This window comes from Hylobates moloch, unplaced genomic scaffold (genome assembly GCF_009828535.3).
Source record: "Hylobates moloch isolate HMO894 unplaced genomic scaffold, HMol_V3 SCAFFOLD_15, whole genome shotgun sequence".
In the NCBI taxonomy this organism is placed as follows: Eukaryota; Metazoa; Chordata; class Mammalia; order Primates; family Hylobatidae; genus Hylobates; species Hylobates moloch.
The window spans coordinates 48,795,598-48,814,645 of record NW_026652290.1 but is presented as its reverse complement, the minus strand read 5'-3'; the positions used below and the strand labels follow the sequence as shown (position 1 = coordinate 48,814,645).

Here is a 19,048-nt window from a genome sequence, read left to right as displayed (position 1 = left end):
TTATTTATTTATTTATTTATTTATTTATTTATTTTGAGATGGAGTCTCGCTGTCTCCCAGGCTGGAGTGCAGTGGCACGATCTGGGCTTACTGCAAGCTCTGCCTTCCAGGTTCACACCATTCTCCTGCCTCAGCCTCCCGAGTAGCTGGGACTACAGGTGCCCGCCAGCACTCCTGGCCAATTTTTTTTATTTTTAGTAGAGACGGGGTTTCACCGTTTTAGCCAAGATGGTCTCGATCTCCTGACCTCGTGATCCACCCTCCTTGGCCTCCCAAAGTGCTGGGATTACAGGTGTGAGCCACCGCGCCCGGCCAGTATCGCTATAATTTACTAATGATCTCCATTGCTTTTTTTTTTTTTTACCTTTCTCTGGGCAGTTTGCAGCCATTAAAATATTCAGCAAGCCCACAGTAAAACAGCAAAGCTGATCAGGCTGTTAGAACAAAACATCATAGACTGACTGGCTTATAAACAACAAAAATTTATTTCTTATAGTTCTGGAGGCTGGAACTCCAAGAACAAGGCTCCCGCAGATCTAATGTCTGGTGAGGGAGGGCCTGTTTCCTCATAGACTTCCATCTTCTCACTTTCACCTCACATGCTGGAAGGAGTGAAGGGTATCTCTGGGCTCTTTTCTACAAGGGCACTAATCCCATTCATGAGTTCTCTGTCTTTATGACCTAATCACCTCCCAAAGACCCCACCTCCTGATACCATCACCTTGGGGTTAGTTAGGATTTCAACATATGAATTTTGGGTGTACATAAACTTTCGGCCTGTTGTAAAAGCAATGATCAGGATCTCAATGGGATGAATGTAACAGTCAGTAGAATATGCACCTTGGGGAAAAACCTTTAAACACATCATACTAATGGGGAATGGTTAAAGCAAACTTGATTAGCAATGTACAAAAATTCTCCTTCGGCACACATTAATGTTACAAACTGCTGTGCTGTCTTTATCACTTGCCCTTTCATGCAGTTAACTATTTGAGTATCATTTTGTGGTTGCTTACAAAGTCTTACCCAATCTAAGACTAAGGAGTAGCTCACCTGCAGCACCTATCTAAAATTTTAAGACTTTTTCTTTTTCTTTTTTCTTTTCTTTTTCTTTTTTTTTTTTTTTTCGAGATGGAATTTTGCTCTTGTTGCCTAGGCTGGAGTGCAATGGCATAATCTCGGCTCACCGCAACCTTTGCCTCCCGGGTTCAAGCAATTCTCCTGCGTCAGCCTCCTGAGTAGCTGGAACTACAGGCATGCACCACCACACCCAGCTAATTTTGCACTTTTAGTAGAGATGGGGTTTCGCCACGTTGGTCAGGCTGGTCTCGATCTCCCGACCTCAGGTGATCTGCCCACCTTGGCCTCCCAAAGTGCTGGGATTACAGGTGTGAGCCACCATGCCTGGCCATGTCCGTGGCTCTTATTAAGTCTTGAGAACAAACCCACTCATCGGCCATTTTCCACATCAGTCCAATCAATAGTTTTATTATGATAGCAGTATGTCATGCTGAACGAGTGATGAAATCTCAGAGCTTTTTTCTAGCTAATTGCTAAGCTGCTTTATTGCCAAGTCCCTCTGAGATCCTTGTGGTGAATTTTTGTTTGGGCATTATGTTACTTCTCAACAGTCCAATTCTGAATTTTTGGCCGTTTCCATTGCAATCGTATTATGTGTTTTTGTAATTGTCTCAAAGCATTAAGTTTATTATTGAAAGTATCAGTATCAACAAGCATTAGCTACGCTTGTCTATTTCTATTCCTCCAAGGACTGTATTTAATGTTTCCTTTTGTCCTTGTATGGCCTCAAATAAGCCCCTTAATAATCAGATTTCATAATGGGAGAGCCTAGGGGATGCAATTCTGGTTATGCAAACTACTTAGCCTCAGACATTTCGTGTCAAACTTAGGGCTTGAGTATTGTGATGCATATTAGTTATGTTAGTGTTCCCAAAAATGCACTTTGGGAGGCCGAGGCAAGTGGATCACCTGAGGTCAGGAGTTCGAGACCAGCCTAGCCAACGTGGTGAAACCCTGTCTCTACTAAAAAATACATAAATTAGCCGGGCATTCATGCCTGTAATCCTAGCACTTTGGGAGGCCGAGGCGGGTGGATCGTGAGGTCAAGAGATTGAGATCATCCTGGCCAACATGGTCAAACCCTGTCTCTACTAAAAATACAAAAATTAGCCAGGTGCAATGGCAGGCACCTGTAATCCCAGCTACTCGGGAGGCTGAAGCAGGAGAATCGCTTGAACCTGGGAGGCGGTGGTTGCAGTGAGCCGAGATCAGGCCACTGCACTCTAGCCTGGGTGACAGAGCAAGACTCCGTCTCAAAAAAAAAAAAAAAAAAAAATTTAGCCAGGCATGGTGGCGGGTGCCTGAAATCCCAGCTACTTGGGAGGCTGAGGCAGAAGAATCGCTTGAACCTGTGAGGTGGAGGTTGCAGTGAGCCGAGATCGTGCCATTGCACTGCAGCCTGGGTGACGAGCAAAACCCCGTCTAAAAAAAAAAAAAAAAAAAAAAGATGGTCCCACCTTCACTCTGATGACAATCAGATTGTTGGTCTTACAAATTTGGGCCATATCTATCCTGAAAACACAATATAGAGCAGATGGGAAGTAAATAATTGTGGGGACCATTACTGGGAGTACAGAAAGAAAAGTAGTGTTACAAATAGCTTGTTTGTTTCTAGTAAATTGTGAGTCTTAAAGTAATTGAAATCATCACTGCTGTGAATAGGCCAGCAGGGCTGTTTATGATAATAGTAATAATAAGTTCACAAAAATAGTTCTTTTCAGTTGAGTTCAGTACCAATATCATTTATTCTAGAAGATTTAAGTTTCAAGTCCTCGTGGGAATCCAAGTCCAGTCGAAAGCATGAATCCAGCTGGATTTTTCTTTCACCTTGATAATCGTATCAGAACATGTGAAAGGGTCCCTCGCAGGGTGGTGACAGCCATCTTTCCTCTAGAACACCCTTATGTACATGAAATCACCTGATCGTTGATGGGGTGGCAGATTTCCTTTGGCAGATCCTTCTGAATCCTTCTGGTTTTATGTCCCCAGGGAAGAGAGAAGCCCTTTTAAGTACAGAACACAATTATGAGAGGATTCAGTTAAATTGGGCCCAGGACATGGTCTCAGACCCAATTCCTAGGCCTGCCAAACATAATTTCAAAGGGAGCAATACTGTGCTTGCTTGCAGGGTTGCTCTCATTTTTAACAAGGCTAGCACTAAAGCATGAGTCCATTTTAGGCCAGCAGATTTCTAAATGAGGTTTTAGAGTCCAATTCATCTGCTCTATTTGTCCAGAGGACTGAGGGTAACAGGGAGTATGACAGCATGATTTGCATCATTCCTGAACCACAATAGACTATGGGCTATGTGGACATCCTAGAAAACATAACGTGACAAAAATCTTTTGCCTTCCACAGGCCTTAGTTCTACAGAATCCAGCTGCTGTGAGGTCCCTGGTGAAGCTGGTGGAAGAGAACCTTCTTTATGTACCTGGGGAGTGGCCTTAAAAGAATCCTGTCAACAACCCGCACATCAACATGTTTTGGATGATGCTACCTGCTCAGCAGGCATAGTGAGGTGGAGTGCCTTTAAGATCCCTTTTCACTGGGGGAGGGTTTTGTTGATGATACAACATTACTAATCAAGCAAATGGGAACCACGGTACAATATTATTTTGTTAGCTAATTCCCATAGTCCAGTCAGATTTTTTTAGCCCCTTTCTTATTCCATTTGTCAATTTCCTTTTGTGATGCATAGTTTTGAAAGTAAATAAAAGTTACTTGTGTTAAAAGTGGGACTTCTGGCCGGGCGTGGAGGGCCACACCTGTAATTCCAGCACTTTGGGAGGTGAGGGCAGGCAGATCACTTGAGTCCAGGGGTTCGAGACCAGCCTGGGCAACATGGCGAAACCCCATCTCTACCAAAACTACAAAAATTAGCCGGGCTTGGTGGCGCATGCCTGTGGTCCCAGCTACTTGGGAAGCTGAGGCAGGAGAATCTCTTGGACCCGGGAGGTGGAGGTTGCAGTGAGCTGAGATCACACCACTGCACTTCAGCCTGGGCGACACAGCAAGACCCTGTCTGAAAAAAAGAAAGAAAAAAAATTGAGACTTCTAAGTTTGGGTCTGCCATATTTGAAGAGCGGCCTTCGCAGCTCTTCAGCAAAATTATTTCCTTTAGAAATGGCATTGTTTTGCCCATGTGAATGCTACAGTGTAATGCCTCTTAAACACTCAGGTCTTAATTTTCTTTTCTTTCGCTTTTCTTTTCTTTTTTTTTTTTTTTTCTTTAAGACGGGGTCTCTTTGCTCTGTTGCCCAGGCAGGAGTGCATTGGCATGAACACGACTTACTGTAGACTTGAAATGGGCTCAAGTGATCCTCCTACCTTGGTCGCCAAAGTGCTAGGGTTACAGGTGTGAGCCAGCATGCCTGGCCTCAGCTCTTAATTTTCTGAGATAGTTTACTTCCTGTCAAAGTCAAGAATCTCCTATTTTTCAGAATCTTCCCTGTTGCATGACTGACACTAAACAGACATTTACTATCAGTACGTCCATTCGTTTGAAGTCCTGAGCCAAGCCCTAGTAAATGTAAGCTATTCATTAACTCGAATTGTGCGGATTTGATTACAGGCAAAATAAGCTCCCACAGTTTCATGAGCAGCTACCACAGCATAGGAAGCCTAAGTTGGCTGTTTGCATCCTGTATGTGACCCATCAGCAAATGTGATCTGTCAAAAGACAAAAAGCACAAGTTTAAAAATCTTAATTGGCTTTTTTTTGTGACTCAAGAATTGGGCAATAACTCATTCTTGTAAAACAGAATGCGTGTTCCGATGAGCTGAACAGAGGAGGTTTGGCTCGATGGGCAGAAAAGATCTGTGGAAAGCAGAAACAGAGAACAAAAAAACAAAAACCACAAAAAAGTGGTTTCAAAGTGACTTTCCTTGTACAATGGTCCCCAACTTAAAATGACTTAATTTGTAATATTTTTAATTTAGGATGGGTTTATTGGGAGCATCTGCAAAGTTTAAAGCAGAGGGGATGTCCTATCATGCTGGCTAAAACTGGCCTGTTTGGGGATTTGGCTATTCTCCCTCTGTGTCCTAATTCCCTGGAAGGTCAGATAAACAATTTAGTTTTGGCTTGTTGGTGTGGAACTTCAGCATGAAGAACTCTATTTTGGTTTGGTCTGTTCGGCCTAGTGCAGAAGCTCACTCCAGACTAATTGCATCCTATAAATTTTATTTAACACGTCAAAGCTGAATTTTTAACAGAAAAGTCAGATAAATCACATTGGAGCCCAGTGTCATCTTTTATTACCATTTGTGTTAGGCTGTTCTTACGCTTCTATAAAGAAATACCTGAGAATGGGTAATTTATAAAGAGAAGAGGTTTAATTGGCTCATGGTTCTGCAGGCTTTACAGGAAGCATGGTACTGGCATCTGCCTGGTTTCTGGTGAAGACTCAGGAAGCTTTCAATCATGGTAGAAGGCGAAGGGGAAACAGGCACATCACATGGCAAAAGCAAGAGCAAGTGAGGCAGGTGGTGGCCCTTGCGGGCAGTGGAGGGGGGTGGGGGGAGGTACCACACACTTTTAAGTGACCAGATCTCACAAGAACTCACTATCAGGAAGACAACACCATGCCATGAGGGATCCAGCCCCAGGATCCAAGCACCTTCCACCAGGCCCCACCTCCAACACTGGGGATTACAATTCAACCTGAGATTTGGGCAAGGACAAATATCCAGACTAAATCAACATTGTACAACCATCTATTTGATCAAAGTCTGTTGAGATAGCAGAGTTTAGGAGATTGCATCTCCCAAGCACAATATAGGCATCGGATAATAATGCTGGTTCACAGCTAGTCCCATGGCACACCTACAAGTGCCGGGTCTTATGCACTGGTAAGATAGCTATCAAGGTATGGGAGACATAAAAATAAGTCAAATGACTCTAGGGGCCGAGGGAAAACTCCCCCTTCACCCTCTGAATGTTTGCTGAAAAACCAACTCACAAAAGGCAGGTTAATATGAAGAATAACATAGAAACTTACTAATGTGCACAAAAGGAAAATTGCAGTGATTATCCCAACCCCTCAATGGGATTCAGAAGCTTACTTACCCTCTTGAGGTTACAGAAAGAATCGGGGCTCAGAGCATGACCAAAACCAGATTACGGTGGTAGATCAGATTATGGCAGTTATGGAGGGGAAGAAGAGGAGGCCTGGCTAGCAAAGGGGGTCTTGTTATGTAGGTGAAGCCTCACAGGTAGCGGCCCTCAAGAGAGAATAGATGGTGAATGTTTCTTTTAGACTTTAAAGGTGTCAGACTCTCAGTTAATCTTTCCCAGATCTGGATGAGGGAAGGCCTCAGAGATGGCCCGGCTGCATCAGTGCAGATTTCTCTACAGATGCAAATCTCCCCCATAAAAGGCAGCTTTTTAGTTATTTTTGTATTTCCAGCCCTTCTGAATAGCCATCTTAAACTATATCAAAGAAGTATAGGCTGGGCGCGGTGGCTCACGCCTGTAATCCCAGCACTTTGGGAGGCCAAGGCGAGTGGATCACGAGGTCAGGAGATCGAGGCCATCCTGGGTAACACAGTGAAACCCCGTCTCTACTAAAAATACAAAATAAATAAATAAGTAAGCCGGGCTTGGTGGTGGGTGCTTGTAGGCCCAGCTACTTGGGAGGCTGAGGTAGGAGAATGGCGTGAACCCGGAGGCAGAGCTTGCAGTGGGCCGAGATTGCACCACTGCACTCCAGCCTGGGCAACAGAGAGAGACTCTGTCTCAAAAAAAAAAAAAAAAGGAAGTATATTTTGGGGTGAAATATTTTTATTTTCTTCAGTCCCCACTTTGAGACTTTTACCTTCAGAAAATTTCACATATGGAAAGGCAAGTTGAAGCCAGGTGCAATGGCTTATGCCTGTAATCACACACTTTGGGAGGCCAAGGCAGGTGGATTTCCTGAGCTCAGGAGTTTTGAGACCAGCCTGGCCAATATGGCGAAACCCTGTCTCTACAAAAAATACAAAAATTAGCCAAGCGTGGTGGTGCATGCACCTGTAGTCCAACTACTTGGGAGGCTGAGGTGGGAGGATTGCTTGAGCCTAGGAAGTGGAGGTTGCAGTGAGCCAAGATTGTGTCTCTGCACTCCAGCCTGGGTGACAGAGCAAGACAGTGTCTCAAAGAACAAAAAAAAGGCAAGTTGATAGCTTTGAAGAGATTTGAGTTAGAGGTTGTTAGATAAGAAATAGAGAAAGGAGGGGAAAAACAAATTGAGATAAGCAGAAAAGAGCAAATTATATACATTTTCCCATATTCTTTTAAATCACTCTTCATACTGAGAATAAGTCAGTTTGGTTAAACAGCTTTGTCTAGTTTTAGGAGGTGACACTGCAGATGGGATAGGTCTGGAGTGCAGTGGCACAATCTTGGCTCACTGCAACCTCCACCTCCCAGGTTCAAGCAATTCTTCTGCCTCAGCCTCCTGAGTAGCTGGGATTATAAGTGTGCAACACTATACCTGGCTAATTTTGGTATCTTTAGTAGAGACCAGGTTTTCATCATGTTGTTGGGGCTGGTCTCAAACTCCTGACCTCAGGTGATCCACCTGCCTCAGCCTCCTAAAGTGCAGGGATTACAGGCTTGAGCCACTGCACCCAGCCTGTGGTGGCATCTTGACAGATTTTTCTGGACTGTAGTTCAAATCAAGTGTTCAAGGAACCTTTCTGAGTAGCCCATACACCAGCAGGCATGAAGGCTATTTACATTAAGTTGTTCTGGTGATTTATCCCACAGTTTATATCAAGTTGTCTAGCTTAAATATGCAGGGCTTCAAGAAAAACAGTTTTAATTTCTAGTGAGTCCAAGTCAGAAAATGGGAGAAAAATGGAAAAACACTAGTTTGGAGACTTGTAGCTGGAAAGATTTCAGGATTCAGCCCAATAATAATAGCAGGCGTACTGTGGTTTTCTTCTGAAACATAGTTTTTCTGTCTCTAGTCCCCCTTTTCTACCAAAGACAAATCGTAGTAGGACCATTTTACTTGTAAAATACAAAACAGTACAAAAAATTAGCCAGGCGTGGTGATGCACGCCTGTAGTCCTAGCTACTCGGGAGGCTAAGGCATGAGAATCGCTTGAACCCAGGTGGCAAAGGTTGCAATGAGCTGAGATTGCACCATTGCACTCCAGCCTGAGCGACAGAGCAAGACTCCATCTCGATTTAAAAAATAAAATAAAATGAATAACTAAATATGTGAAAAGCAAGCACAGCTGGAAGGCAGAGCATCTAGATCCCCAAAAATCAAGGATCTCTTTTTTTTTTTTTTTGAGACGGAGTCTCACTCACTCTATCACCTAGGCTGGAGTGCAGTGGCTTGATCTCGGCTCACTGCAACCTATGCCTCCCAAGTTCAAGTGATTCTCCTGCCTCAGCCTCCTGAGTAGCTGGGATTATAGGTGCCTGCCACCATGTCTGGCTAATTTTGGTATTGTTTGTTGAGATGGGGTTTCACCATGTTGGCCAGGCAGGTCTCAAACTCCTGACCTCAGGTGATCCGCCTGCCTCAGCCTCCCAAAATGTTGAGATTACAGGCGTGAGCCACCGCGCCCAGCCAAGGATGTCTTTTTTTTTTTTTTTTTTTTTTGAGACGGGGGCTTTTCCTCTGCCCCCCGGTGGGGGGCAGAGGCGCAATCTCAGCTCACTGCAAGCTCTGCCTCCCGGGTTCACGCCATTCTCCTGCCTCAGCCTCCTGAGTAGCTGGGACTACAGGCGCCCGCCAACACGCCCGGCTAATTTTTTTTTTTTTGTATTTTTAGTAGAGACGGGGTTTCACCGTGTTAGCCAGGATGGTCTCGATCTCCTGACCTCGTGATCCGCCCGCCTCGGCCTCCCAAAGTGCTGGGATTACAGGCTTGAGCCACCGTGCCCGGCCAAGGATCTCATTTTTACATTGAATCCCAGGTCCCCCTAAAGAGGGACACTCCATAGAAACAAGTCTTTTTTTTTTTTTTTTTTTTTTTTAAACGGAGTTTCGCTCTTGTTGCCCAGGCTGGAGTGCAATGGTGTGATCACCTCAACATACGCCTCCTGGGTTCAACTGATTTTCTTGCCTCAGCCTCCCGAGTAGCTGGGATTAGAGGCATGCACCACCATGCCCAGCTAATTTTGTATTTTTAGTAGAGATGGGGTTTCTTCATGTTGGTCAGGCTGGTCTCAAACTCCCGACCTCAGGTGATCCTCCCCCCTCGGCCTCCCAAAGTGCTGGGATTACAGGCACGAGCCACTGCGCCCAGCCAGGACCAAGTCTTGTACAGTGCTTCCACAGTGCACCTTACTGTAAGAGCAACCCAATGCCAATCAGCCCATTCTGTTCTGAGCTCATTCTCATGAGAGTCCTATGCCTTGGTGGTGCTTCCACAGCCTCCAAGTGTCCACACTGCACATTTTTTATCTAAACACCCAAAGAAATGAGTAGCCCTTTGCAAACAGCTGCAGTCAGCCACCTCCAAAACTGCAGCCCTCATCAGTGACCAGCCAGCTATCTCACACACACAAAGGTTGTGTTCTCTCATAGCACAGAGTAATCCCTGCTGCCCCTACAAAGCCAAAGAGATCATGCAATGCAATGCAATGCAAGAGGGAGCAAAGCTTTAGATGGAGGGGAACCTGCCTGCAACTCTTTGGAGGAAGAATTTCTCAAGGAAAACAGAAGATTTTAGAAAGGGGATGAGTGGAAACTTTTTCTGTTTTCCTCAAGGGTCTCAGAGTCATTAGAAGTCCCTTCTAGATGCCTTTATGTGGCACTGAAGATGACAAAACAAGGAGAAGCAGGGAGGATTAGAAGTAAATGGGAGAGGCTGGGCACAGTGGCTCATGCCTGTAATCCTAGCACTTTGGGAGGATGAGGCGGGCAGATCACCTGAGGTCAGGAGTTTGAAACCAGCCTGGCCAACATGGTGAAACCCCGTCTCTACTAAAAATACAAAAATTAGCCAGGCGTGGTGATGCATGTCTGTAATCCCAGTTACTCGGGAGGCTGAGGCAGGAGAATAGCTTGAACCAGAGAGGCAGAGGTTGCACCACTGCACTCCAGCCTGGACAAGAGAGCAAGATGCTATAAAAAAAAAAAAAAAAGAAGAAGTAAATGGGAGAACAATTCTCAAGGAAGGAAGCAAACAGAGAGACCAAGCACATAACTCAAAAAGGGGTTTCAAAAAAGAAGAAAATAAAAGACACACAACACAACACACACATACACACACACACACACACACACACGGGGTTTCAGTTGACTAGAAAAAAAAAAATCCCCAAAACAGGATCCAAAAAGCAGAAAGGCCTTTAAAAAAAATGTATGTAGCTTGAATATCAGCTTTTAATTAAGCCCACTTCTGACCATAGAGCTCTTTAGGAAGATATTTGCAAATCTCTTATTATCAGACTTTATTCAGAACAAGTAGCTAATACTCCTGGCTTTTGAACTCTTTTACCAAAGGTACCCTCCTCAATAAAAATTGGTCGCTCCCAAAAGTCAAAAGTCACACAAATGTGAAACCAAATGAGACTGATTCCCTGACTGGGAATTGAACATTGAATCCAGGCTATGGTGGTTAAAGTATGGAATTTTAACTCCTAAACTGAAAGATAGAATGCAGTCATTGTAAATCCTACAGGGGATCCAAAGCAGGCAGTTTGAGCATACAAAGGATTTTAACTTTGTTTTAGGTCAATTTTTTTTTTTTTTTAGATGGTGTTTCACTCTGTCACCCAGGCTGGAATGCAGTGGCACCATCTTGGCTCACTGCAACACCTGCCTCCTGGGTCCAAGTGATTCTCGTCCCTCAGTCTCCCGAGTAGCTGGAACTACAGGTGCGCACCACTGCGCCCAGCTAATTTTTGTATTTTTAGTAGAGACAGGGTTTCGCAGTGTTGGCCAGGCTGGTCTCGAACTCCTGGCGTCAAGTGATCTACCTGCCTTGGCCTCCCAAATGCTGGGATTACAGGCATGAGCCACCATGCCTGGGTAGGTCAAATTTTTGATTGTTAATTTTCTCAAGAGAATTTCTAAATCTAGTCATGACACCACTATGCTGTCTTTCTTTTAATTTAATTTTCTCATAAATACAAATAAGGCAATTGTTTAGAATAAGGGTTCTCTAAAATCCTTTTTTTAAAAAATTAGAAATGTTTCTAATTTAAAGGATCCATCTGAGGAGGAGATCAAACAATATGAATACTTATACCAAAAAGTACACAAGAGTCACTACACCCAAGACTAGACACAAATCCTTTTCTCCCATTTATCAAGATTTCACAGAGGAAAATAGAGACAGTGACTTTTACCTTCTGCTTGACTGGATTCTGCAAAAAGAGAGGCAGGCAGCCTGGCTGGTAAGAATGTCTTATCCTTCCACAAGCTGGTCAGGTCCTGGGTTCCCTAAGCTGTGGCTTCAGAAGAGCAGAGCTTTGGTTTTGTCAGAAAAAGGAAAATCTTAAAAGTGGCCCAAGATGGCTGCAAGTTGGACACATGGGTAATAGAAACTGGGCCTATGGACTAAAGCTGAACTCTCGCCTGCAAGGCTTGAGTTTGTCAAATACTTCACTGAGGCCGGGCGCGGTGGCTCACGCTTGTAATCCCAGCACTTTGGGAGGCCGAGGCGGGCGGATCACGAGGTCAGGAGATCGAGACCACAGTGAAATCCTGTCTCTACTAAAAAAATACAAAAAATTAGCCGGGCGTGGTGGCGGGCGCCTGTAGTCCCAGCTACTCGGAGAGGCTGAGGCGGAAGAATGGCGTGAACCCGGGAGGCGGAGCTTGCAGTGAGCCGAGATTGCGCCATTGCACTCCAGCCTGGGCAATAGAGCGAGACTCCGTCTCAAAAAAAAAAAAAAAAAAAAAAACTTCACTGAATTATTGATTACAACCTTGCCTATCCCACGAAGCACAAAGACAGTATAGAATCAATCATCCCCTAAGATGCCTACATGCTCGTTAACCTTTTACCCTTGTCAACCTGAAATAATTGAAAGGATCAGCATCCAGTTTTAAAGAGTTTATTCAAGTGAAAAACTGGCAATTGCCATCCAGAAAACACAGACTCCAGTGCTCCAAAATTAAAAGTTAAGGTCTCGGCCGGGTGCGGTGGCTCACGTCTGTAATCCCAGCACTTTGGGAGGCCAAGGCAGGCAGATCACAAGGTCGGGAGATCGAGACCATCCTGGTCAACATGGTGAAACCCCATCTCTACTAAAATACAAAAAATTAGCCGGGCATGCTGGCGTACACGCCTGTAGTCCCAGCTACTCAGGAGGCTGAGGCAGGGGAATCGCTTGAACCTGGGAGGTGGAGGTTGCAGTGAGCCGAGATCGCACCACTGCACTGCAGCCTGGGCAACAGAGCGAGACTCCATCTCAAAAAAAAAAAAAAAAAAGACAAGGTCTCACTTATATTGGCAGAAAACAAAAAAAATCTAGTAGGATTATAACATACACAGGGCTGGTTTATTAGTTACAGTTTAATTAGCTGCAGCATGTTTTCACTTCCTTTCCATTGTTAGATGTTAAATACAGAAAAAGTGTATTCAAAATTCCATTTTAGACAATGTGATCCTCATGAAATCTTTGTGTGAGAGAGGAAAGAGGGAAGTTAATCTATGATGAAGATCAATAGTTGAGAGGGAAGGGGTCTTCCCTGGCATCCTTCATTCATTTACAACATTTTACAAAATAATTTAGGTAAGAAAAAAGACTAATGTATAATCGGGGAAACAAAAGTTACAGCTTCCTAGGTTACAGCTGCCAGTTTATGTGACTCAGGTCCCATAATCACATTCCCTTAAGGCTCAAAATATTTTAAGGTTCCAAAAGCTTAGATTTTGAATTACTTATTTTCACATCCTATATATGTTAACCACGTATTTGCTTTATCTTACGTACAACGTCACTGAGCACCAATCAGAATTGTAGGAATGTCACCTTTGCTTCTCCATTTCCATGTAACAGAATGTATAAATACTATCTTGTGTAGCCCACTTGGGGAGACATTTTTGGTTTGTTCTGAGTCTGTATTTCCCAGAGAATTAGTCCTCCAGCTTCACTCGGGATAAAACTAACTTTAAATTTCTTCAAGTTATAGAGCCTGTTATGTAACCTTTCTGTCAACAGTATCCTGCTCACAGCACCAAAACTGTAGGGGGCAAGGGAAAATTCTGCTGAAAAATCAACTCACAATAGGTAAATTAATAGGAGAAATGACATAGAAATGTACTAATATGCACAGAAGGAAAATCGCAGAGTGATTACTCCCACTCCCCAGTGGGGTTCCGAAGCTTATGTACTATCTTCAGGTTACATTAACAGTGGAGGCTCACAGCATGGCCAAAACCAGATTACAGTGTTAGATCAGTCTATGGCAGCAACACAGGTTATGGAGGGGAAGAAGAGGAGGCCTGGCTAGCAAAGAGGGTCTTGTTATGTAGATGAGGCCTCACAGGTAGCAACACTCAGAGAGCATAGGTGGTGAATGTTTCCGTTAGACTTTAAAGGTGTCAGACTCTCGGTTAATCTTTCCCAGATCGGGATGAGGGAAGGCCTCAGAGACAGCCTGGCTTCATCAGTGCAGATTTCTCTACAGATGCAAATCTCCCCCACAAAAGGCAGCTTTTTAGTTATTTTTGTATTTCCAACCCTTCTGAATATCTGCCTTGAGCTATGTCGAGGAAATGTATTTTAGGGTAAAATCATTTGATTTCCTTCAGATGCTTTGATATTGTAATTTTGGTTTTTGTTCCTGGTTCCTGGCATACCAGATCCTAAACTCTTGGGATGTCTGGAGTGATAAGTGTCTTTTTGTATGCTAGTGAGATGATTAGTGGCTGGGGGTTCCCAGATAGCCTTAGGATGGGGCTAGTTGTCAGGGAAACCAACCATACAATTAGAGGCTTGGCACTTTCAGCCCCACCTGCTAACACTGGAGAGGGCCTGAAGCTTGAGTTGATTACCAATGGCCAATGATTGATCAGTCATGCCTACATAATAGGCCTCCAGAACATTTCAAAAAGATGGGGTTCAGAGAGCTTCTGAATTTCTGAATAGATGGAGCTGCCTGTAGGGTGGCATGCCTACAGGATGCCATGGGGGTGTGCTGCAGGACAGGACATGGAAGCTTATTGCCCCTTCCCTTCCATACTTGCCGTATGGATCACTTCCACCTGGCTATTCATCCGCATCCTTTATAATATTCCTTACTAATATAATAAGCTGGTAAACATAAGTAAATGTTTCCTTGAGTTCTGTGAATCTTCCTAACAAATTAGAATGGGGTTGTTGGAACCCCAATTTATAGCTGCTCAGTTAGACGCATAGGTGACAACCTACTACTTGCAATTGCTGTCTGAAAATAGGCCAGTCTTGTGAAAATAGAGCTAAGCCTTAACCTGTGGGATCTGACACTATGCCCAGGTAGACAGTGTCAGAACTGAATTGAATGGGAGGACTCCCATTTGGTATCCACTGCAGAATTGCTTAGTGTGTGAGGACAAGCCCACACACATCTGGTGTCAGAAGTGAAGTGTTGTGTTGAGTGGTGTGAGTAGGAAAAGCAGTTTGTTTTTTTCATCTCTTATTAAGACCCAAGGTAAGGGCTTCAGCCCCTATAATAAGCGTGGCAGCTCCTGCCATAGTTCGAAGGCATCCAGTCACCAGAACAACTGAGAAATATGCTACTGGTCTGTCGTCTAATACCAATTTTTGAATTAAATTCTACTGTGACAGGCCAGGTCTCACTAACAGCTGAACAGGCAGGTCTCCATGCCAAGTGCTTCGGCACTGAGTGGTTAGGTTAAATATTAAAAGCTGAAAGACCCAGTGCCCCTATAAAGGCTGGAATGTAACAGAAGCCCACCAAGAGTCTTGCCTAGGCCTTTTCTGGGCCTTGAAGCATGACAAGATGATGAAGGAATTCTTAACAGGACCTGTTTAGAATTAAACAAGTTTTATTTTTTATTTTTTAAATGGAGTCTCACTGTGTTACCCAGGCTGGAGTGCAGTGGCACAATCTCAGCTCACTGCACCCTCCACCTCCTGGGTTCAAGCGATTCTCTTGCCTCAGCTTCCTGAGTAGCTGGGACTATAGGCACGTGCCACCACTCCCAGCTAAGTTTTGTATTTTTAGTAGAGATGGGGTTTCACTATATTGGCCAGGCTGGTCACAAACTCCTGACCTCAGATGATCCACCCACCTCCGCCTCCCAAAGTGCCGGGCTTACAGTGAACTGCCTTGCCCGGCCAAGATTAAACAAGTTGGGTTTTTTGTTTTGTTTTTGGTTTTTTTTGAGACAGAGTTTTGCTCTTGTTACCTAGGCTGGAGTGCAATGGCACGATCTCGGCTCACTGCAACCTCCACTTCCCGAGTTCAAGTGATTCTCCTGCCTCAGCCACCCAAGTAGCTGGGATTACAGGCACTGGCCACCATGCCCAGCTAATTTTTTGTATTTTTAGTAGAGATGGGGTTTCACCATGTTGGCCAGGCTAGTTTTGAACTCCAGACCTCAGGTGATCCACCTGCCTCGGCCTCCCAAAGTGCTGGGATTATAGATGTGAGCCACCGCGTCCGGCCAGATTAAACAAGTTTTATTGGGGGTCTGAAGGATCTCCCAAACCTCCATGATTTAGCAGGAGACAAAATAAGGGTAATCACGCCTGACACCTGGACCCATTTAGATTAAGTAAATTTACTGAGGCTCTAGAATAAGGTCTTCATGACTCAGACCTTAGTTATAGATTAGAAATTAATCACTTATGTATTTAGATAAATGCACACTTACACCCAGACATATGTAACTTAGAAGGTATATAAGCTCTAGAAAACTTTGCAGTTTTGGGTTGGTTTGGTGATATTTTCCCAACCTTTTCCCTGTACCCGATACAGAAATAAACCCTCTTCTTTCCCAGTTCATCTGCATCTTATTATTGGGCCATGAGAGTAAGCTGCCAGACCCTTGATTTGGTTCAGGACCACTACCAGCAGTGCCTTTCATGGCAAATCACTTGGAAAGCTTTTTCAAAATTTGGAATTCTTGAAGCATGGAGAGAGACTATAGCCAATTTCAGTTGTTCAAAAGGCTCTTCAGGCTAGGCACGGTGGCTCATGCCTATAATCCCAGCACTTTGGGAGGCTGAGGTGGGCGGATCACTTGAGGCCAGGAGTTTAAGACCATTCTGGCCAACATGGTGAAACCTCGTCTCTACTAAAAATACAAAAATTAGCCAACTGTGGTGACCTGTGCCTGTAGTCCCAGCTATTTAGATGGCTGAGACATGAGAACCACTTGAACTCAGGAGGAGGACGTTGCAGTAAGTGGAGATTATGCCACTGCACTCCAGCCTGGGCCACAGAGCAAGATTCTGTCTCGAAAACAAAACAAAATGAAAAAGCCTTTTCAGGTTCTAAGGATTAACTCAGAGATTCTGGAATATTGTCATGTAATGCTCCATCAGAGGTTTTTGCCTGCCCTGTAAAAGCTGGTGTTAAGTAAAGTAAATCATGGGAGGTCATTGTTTTGGATGAAGCTCCTGCACTAGGCCCCAAAGGACCTGACTAAAAATCAAAATAGAGTCACCTATGCTAAAGTTCCAGGTTACAAAACCAAAACTAAGTTGTTATCTGACAGGAGAGAGATTTCCCAAACAGGCCAGTTTCCATTTTTAAGCAGCATGATAATGAATTCTCTCTGCTTTAATCCTTACACAAAAGCAGCAGCCTGAAGCAACCTGAGAATAACCTAGTCAGTTATTCTCTATTGTTCCGTATCCCTGTGCCCACCTTACCAGAAAAGTAGCTTTGAAACCAGGGATATGCTCTTTGTTCTTTGCTTCTGCTTTCTTCATCCCTTCTGTCTGTAAAGCCAACCCCTTCTGCTCAGCTCGTGGGAACACTTATTCTGTTTTCTGGAATGGAGTGTTGCTGAATTCTAGACTCATAATAAAGTCAATTGAGATCTTTAAATTTGTTGTAGTTTTGTCTTTTGACCTTGGAGTCCACTGTGGAAAATATCCTACTCGTCTCTAAAGTTGTCTTTAAGTTATTTTTCCTGTTGTAGACCATTTCATCTGAAAAATTAGCTAACTCCTAGATTATAACACTTTTGTGTTCTTCGTTGACAAATGTCCTAAATATTTTACCTCAGTTTGGCAATATTACAATTTGTCTAGTAAGGCCTTAAGGCCCTCTGAAGTGAGGAATTCTAACAAAGCCAAAAGTATCAGTTTGGCATTGCTCTTTAGTTTCTTAGGCTATCAGCAAATCATCTACATACTGGATTGTAAACCAAAAATAAAATTCTAAACCCCTTAACCAACTGAATGGACCCCTCTTCTTGGCCAAGGGGATTCCAAAATAAACTGAAACACTACTTCGGGCCATGATGGGAATGGGTGGTTTGATATGCCTCATTATACCTTCCTCCCTTGGAACTCAGGTGCAACTGACTACCATTAATGTTAAAACAAGAGACCTTAACACTGATGAAATAGACTCTTTTTTTCTTTTTTTGAGACAGAGTCTCACTCTGTCCCCGAGGCTGGAGTGCAGTGGCACAGTCTTGGCTCACTGCAACCTCCATCTGCCTCCCAGGTTCAAGTGATTCTCCCATCTCAGCCTCCTGAGTAGCTGGGATTACAGGTGCATGCCACCATCCTGGTTAATTTTTGGATTTAAATAGACTCTTTGTAGCAATAAGATACCAACATGACAGATAGCAGGCCCCAAAAGAAATAGAAATATTTTACCCCAAAATATATTTCTTTGACATATTTTGAAATAGCCCTGCACAGCTCTATCTTGTGGAGAAAATCTACATTCAGTAGAGAATCCCCTTCCCTTTCCAGGTATTTTTCCTGATGCAGGAGAGAATTAACTAAGAGTCTGGCACCTTTCTAAATCTGATAAAAAAAAATGTACAATCTATCCTCTCTGAAGTCTGCTACCTGAAGGCATCATCTGCATAATAAGAACCTTGATTTCCCAAACCCCTTATCTTAACCCAGATATTCCCTTCTATGGATTCTATGTCTTTAGATAATAACTCTTTCAACCAGTTGCCAATTAGAAAATCTCTGAATCCACCTATGACCTGGAAGCCCCCTCTTTGAGTTGTCTCACCTTTCGGACCAAATCAATGTATATGTTACATGTATTATTATTATTTTGAGACAGAGTCTTGCTCTGTCACCCAGGCTGGAGTGCAGTGGCGCAATCTCGGCTCACCGTAACCTCTGCTTCCTGGGTTCAAGCAATTCTCCTGCCTCAGCCTCCTGAATAGCTGGGATTACAGCTGCGTGCCACCACGGCTGGATAATTTTTGTATTTTTAGTAGAGATGGGGTTTCACCATGTTGGTCAAGCTGGTCTTGAACTCCTGACCTTTTGATCCACCCGCCTCGGCCTCCCAAAGTGCTGGGATTACAGGCGTGAGCCACCATGCCCAGCCATCTTACATGTATTGATTGTTGTCTTATGTCTCCCTAGAATGTATGAAACCAAGCTATGGCCCAATCACCTTGGGTACATGTTCTTAGGATCTCCTAGAGCTATGTCACATGTAGGGTCCTCATGTTTGGCTCAGAATAAATCTCTTCAAATATTTTATAGAGTTTGACTCTTTTCGTTGACAGGATAATTATAAATTTCTCTGGTGGGACAAATTTCCCTAACATTTCCTGTAAGTTGCTAGAGAAAATAGTAGGAGAGTCCTGAAATCCTTGAGAAATTCTTTTTTTTTTTTTTTCTGAGACGGAGTCTTGCTCTGTCGCCCAGGCTGGAGTGCAGTGGCGCGATCTCGGCTCACTGCAAGCTCTGCCTCCCGGGTTCACGCCATTCTCCTGCCTCAGCCTCCCGAGTAGCTGGGACTACAGGCGCCTGCCAACACGCCTGGCTAATTTTTTGTATTTTTAGTAGAGACGGGGTTTCACCGTGTTAGCCAGGATGGTCTCGATCTCCTGACCTCGTGATCCGCCC

General features: G+C 44.0%; 1 protein-coding gene across 14 annotated transcripts in view; it reads left to right on the top strand.

Annotated features, from left to right (window-relative positions):
• The window catches only part of RNF112 (ring finger protein 112), a 64,500-nt gene that overhangs the window by 9,426 nt on the left and 36,026 nt on the right, over positions 1–19,048 (top strand). For all 14 annotated transcript variants that reach the window (XM_058428562.1, XM_058428564.1, XM_058428563.1 and 11 more), the window contains one exon: positions 3,439–3,598. The gene's annotated coding sequence lies outside the window, so the exon portion shown is untranslated. The remainder of the gene's footprint in view (positions 1–3,438; positions 3,599–19,048) is intronic.